This window comes from Oncorhynchus mykiss, chromosome 12 (assembly GCF_013265735.2).
Source record: "Oncorhynchus mykiss isolate Arlee chromosome 12, USDA_OmykA_1.1, whole genome shotgun sequence".
Taxonomy (NCBI): Eukaryota; Metazoa; Chordata; class Actinopteri; order Salmoniformes; family Salmonidae; genus Oncorhynchus; species Oncorhynchus mykiss.
In genome coordinates this window covers 77,079,788-77,084,948 of record NC_048576.1, presented here as the reverse complement: position 1 = coordinate 77,084,948, position 5,161 = coordinate 77,079,788, and positions in this window count along the sequence as shown.

Below are 5,161 nucleotides of genomic sequence, written 5' to 3'. Positions count from 1 at the left end.
GTCCTGTGTGTGTGTGTGTGTGTGTGTGTGTGACTGCCTGTCAGGGCAGATGACCATTTAAAACAGTTTAACTGACTAACTGTGGATCCTCACGGCTCTCTGAATGGCGTAATTAAGCATCTATAAACAGAATGAACTGTTCTACAGACAGACAATTATACAGTTGAAGTCCGAAGTTTACATACACCTTAGCCAAATACATTTAAACTCAGTTTTTCACAATTCCTGACATTTAATCATTGTAAACATTCCCTGTCTTATGGCTGTCAGATTCACCACTTTATTTTAAGAATGTGAAATGTCAGAATAATAGAGTGATTTATTTAAGCTTTTTTCTTTCATCACATTCCCAGTGGGTCAGAAGCTTACATACACTCAATTAGTATTTGGTAGCGTTGCCTTTAAATTGTTTAACTTGGGTCAAATTTTTAGGGTAGCCTTCCACAAGCTTCCCACAATAAGTTGGGTGAATTTTGGCCCATTCCTCCTGACAGAGCTGTTGTAACTGAGTCAGGTTTGTAGGCCTCCTTGCTCGCACACACCTTTTCAGTTCTGCCCACAAATTTTCTATAGGATTGAGGTCAGGGCTTTGTAATGGCCACTCCAATACCTTTACTTTGTTGTCCTTAAGCCATTTTGCCACAACTTTGGAAGTATGCTTGGGGTCATTGTCCATTTGGAAGACCCATTTACGACCAAGCTTAAAGACTGACGTCTTGAGATGTTACTTCAATATATCCACATAATTTTCCAGCCTCATGATGCCATCTATTTTGTGAAGCGCACCAGTCGCTCCTGCAGCAAAGCACCCCCACAACATGATGCTGTCACCTCGTGCTTCAAGGTTGGGATGGTGTTCTTCGGCTTGCAAGCCTCCCTTTTCCCTCCAAACATAACGATGGCCAAACAGTTCTATTTTTGTTTCATCAGACCAGAGGACATTAATCCAAAAAGTATGATCTTTGTCACCATGTGCAGTTGCAAACTGTCGTCTGGATTTTTTATGCCGGTTTTAGAGCAGTGGCGTCTTCCTTGCTAAGCGGCCTTTCAGATTATGTCGATTATGGGACTCGTTTTACTGTGGATATAGATTATTTTGTACCAGTTTCCTCCAGCATCTTCACAAGGTCCTTTGCTGTTGTTCTGGGATTGATTTGCACTTTTCGCACCAAAGTATGTTAATCTCTAGGAGACAGAACGCGTCCACTTTCTGAGCGGTATGACGGCTGCGTGGTCCCATGGTGTTTATATTTGTGTACTATTGTTTGTACATATGAATATGGTACCTTCAGGCGTTTGGAAATTGCTCCCAAGAATGGACCAGACTTGCGGTCTACAATTTGAGGTCTTGGCTGATTTCTTTTGATTTTCCCATGATGTCAAGCAAAGAGGCACTGAGTTTGAAGGTAAGCCTTGAAATACATCCACGGGTACACCTCCAATTGACTCAAATGATGTCAATTAGCCTATCAGAAGATATTAAAGTCATGACATAATTTTCTGTTATTTTCCAAGCTGTTTAAAGGCACAGTCAACTTAGTGTATGAAACTTCTCACCCACTGGAATTGTGATACAGTGAATTATAAATGAAATAATCTGTAAACAATTGTTGGAAATATTACTTGTGTCATGCACAAAGTAGATGTTATAACCGACTTACCAAAACTATAGTTTGTTAACAAGAAATTTTTGGAGAGGTTGAAAAATGAGTTTTAATGACTCCAACCTAGTGCATCGTCTTCCGACTTCAACTGTATATCATTGAAAGAACAGCTCAGCATAGCTCATTCTGCAGAAGGTGATGGAGTTCTAAGGCATCTCCATACCTCTCCCAGTCCCAATGCTGGCTCTGCGTCAGGTGCTTATTCACCTACTCATCTGGCTAGGAACCATTATGATCCAAGAAGCATCCATCGTCCTTGGCACCAGCATGACTGACTTTGTCTTGGCATTGTCCCAACAGGACTTTACATAAAACGTAAACTGGCAGCACCATAGACTACATTTTTCACAGTCACTACAATTGAGTCATTGTATAACATATTAGAGATGACTCGATCAGGCTTTCGGGCATATGTTCAGTGACCTCAAATAGGCTTGTGATTATTTAGGTCATAACCTATGGAGGTCTGTGGTTCCTTCACGGGACTCTATGATTGAATTGTGGATGTGCCCTGTGTCAAATACGATTCTGTGAGGTGCTGACAGAGCCAATGCACCTTCTCAGCTCACTCAATTCAGGAAATAACTTGATCCTATCCACTCTAGAAAGAAGGGTTCCAAAAGGGTTCTTCTGCTGTCTTCATAGGAGAACCCTTTCTGGTTCCAGGTAGAACCCTCTTTGGTTCCATGTAGAACCATCTGTAGTAAGGGTTCTACATGGGACCCAAAATGGTTATACCTAGAACCTTTTAGGTTCTGGATACCACCTTTTTCCCCCCTAAACGTGTAGCCTAAAATATGCATTCATAAATGCCTGAATAATGCAAAATTGAATCTAATAGGTTGGCCATTTATTGTGCCGTCTATTGAAGTCTTTCATGAAAAGGTCTTTGTGTAACAATATTTTGTAACCTACTATGAAAGGTCATCCCTTTTCAGTCCCTTTAGTCCCACATTGAGTCTTTACATACACAAAGGCATATCAGTTCAACAAAATGCATTGTGCTCTTTTACCATGGAAACAAAGCCTTTTCAATAGAGTATGTCTCAAGTGACAATCACAAGACTTTGTTTCCCCCTGGTACGTCACACCAGTCCTACAGCACAATAATGGGGTATTTAGTGCGTAAGAGGAGGATACTTCCCCCAGAGGCAACTCAGCTTAATAGGGACAAAACTCCATTGTAATATAAGTGGTGCTATTCTTTTTCTCAAACCCTTTAGCGAAAATGTAATCAAGTTGTCCAGTTTATATTGGCTGGCAGGACCACATGATCATACCACAGTGGCTTTTATGTAACAACTAAGTGTGTATCTTGTTTGGAATCAAACAGGGTAACAATGGCGAAGGGATGCTGGTGGCTTGGTGGCGATGTTCATCATCATTGCAGAGGTCTGAGTCAATCACAGTATTATGGATTCCTCTCATTCTTGTCCCAGTGGACATAGAGGGCTACCAAGTCATTCTCATTAGAGGTACAGGCCTTGAGACAGTCTGGCATGCACTGAATGTGGTGGCATCATGGTCTGGCTGCTTCAGAAATGTCAAGTACTTGATGATGCTATTTAGGATTATAAATGAAGGATTATTACATGCAAACATACCACTGTTGACCAGCACTTCCTTATACAAAATGCTAAGAGATTTATGCCAACAGTGAGAAGAGAAAGGATTCACCTTCTGTGTAATCATGAGGAATGTTCAGACCGGTTTTCAGCACGCAGTGTGACTCCAGCAGGCATGCCACTGTTTACATGCAAAACAAAGTTGACCTCATTCAGCAAGAATTTATCTAAGACACGCGCAACTTGCTGTCATTGTCACGTGTAGAGCTTCATCTGCACTATGGGTTAAGGACTCATCTCTACATTAGATCACTTTAGAGATCTGAAACCTCTTGATGTTAGGGAGAGTGAACAATCCTAAAATTCCTCTTTTTACTAATTGTACTGTTTTGGATTGTTACATGATGTAAGTAAAAACAAACAACAGATTTTTACCTTGTCACCTTGGGGATTCGATCTTGCAACCTTTCGGTTACAAGTACAACGCTCTAACCACTAGGCTACCTGCCACCCTGTATGCAGGGGCCATGTGTTCTCAGCCACACAGGTCAACCACAATAGTCAACCCTCAGTCACAACTCATGAGCCTCAGCTGTGGCAGCACTTTCTCTCCACAGGTAGGAATGTGGACTGTAAACTCCACCTAACGCTCAACCACATTCCACTGAACTTCAAATGTCAAAATTATGTCTATAGCCCTCTACAAACACCATCCTACATTCTAAGAAAATGCATTGACGTCATCTGATGTCAGATGCCCATCGAACATCTGACTGCTAAAACTGCAAATAAGGTTTAGAGGAAGACATTGTAATGGAGCCAAGACAGTCTCCCTTGGGAGACTGAAAAGATATGGCATGGGTCCCCAGATCCTCAAAAAGTTATACAGCAGCACCAACAAGAACATCCTGACGGGTTGCATCACCGCCTGGTAGGGCAACTGCTCGGCATCTGACCATAAGGCGCTACAGAGGGTAGTACGTATGGCCCAGTACATCACTGGGGTCAAGCTTCCTGCCATCCATATACTAGGCGGTATCAGGGAAAGGCCCAAAATGGCTCCTTAACAGCTTCTACACCCAAGCCATAAGACTGCTGAACAATTAATCTAATCCCCCCCCCCCCCCCCCCCCCCCCTTTGTTTTTACACTGCTGCTACTCGCTGTTCATTATCTATGCATAGTCACTTTACCCTTACCTACATGTACAAATGACCTCCACTAACCTGTACCCCGCACATTGACTCGGTACTGGTACCCCCTGTATATAGCCTTGTTATTTGATTGTGTTACTTTTTATTTAAATGTTATTTTATTTAGTAAATATTTTCTTAGCTCTAATTCTTGAACAGCACTGTTGGTAAAGGGCATGTAAGTAAGCATTTCACAGTAAGGTCCTATACCTGTTGTATTTGGTGCATATGGCAAATCAAATTTGATTTGATGTAGGAGTGGCTAATGTAATCAATGCTCCGCCCCTGCTTAATCATTGCGTGCATCACTGTGAATAGTACAACCCTTAATCGTAATTTCAACAGCAGAACAGAGACGATTGAAAACAATCTGAGAGCTGAAGTGTTTTACAAACAGGTTTGTGTGATTACATCAGTTACATATAATCTGATTACATCAGGTACATGTAATCTGGTTACAAATAAAACGACCTGTAATCACTTACCAGAAAAAATATTGTAATCAGATTACAGATACCTTTGAATAACTAGATAATTACTTCTTGGATTACTTTTAAATTCAGAAAGGATATTGGCAGAAGAAAATGCAGTGACACCTTTGTTTTCTTAATGACATTGATGACAAGTTTAAATTTGTTCGACCTGAGTGAGTGACCACAAGTCAGAGACCACGATGATGACACGTTTGATGGATCATTTTTGTTTTCTTCTAATGTCTCTTAAAGGGCTGCTGCACTTCC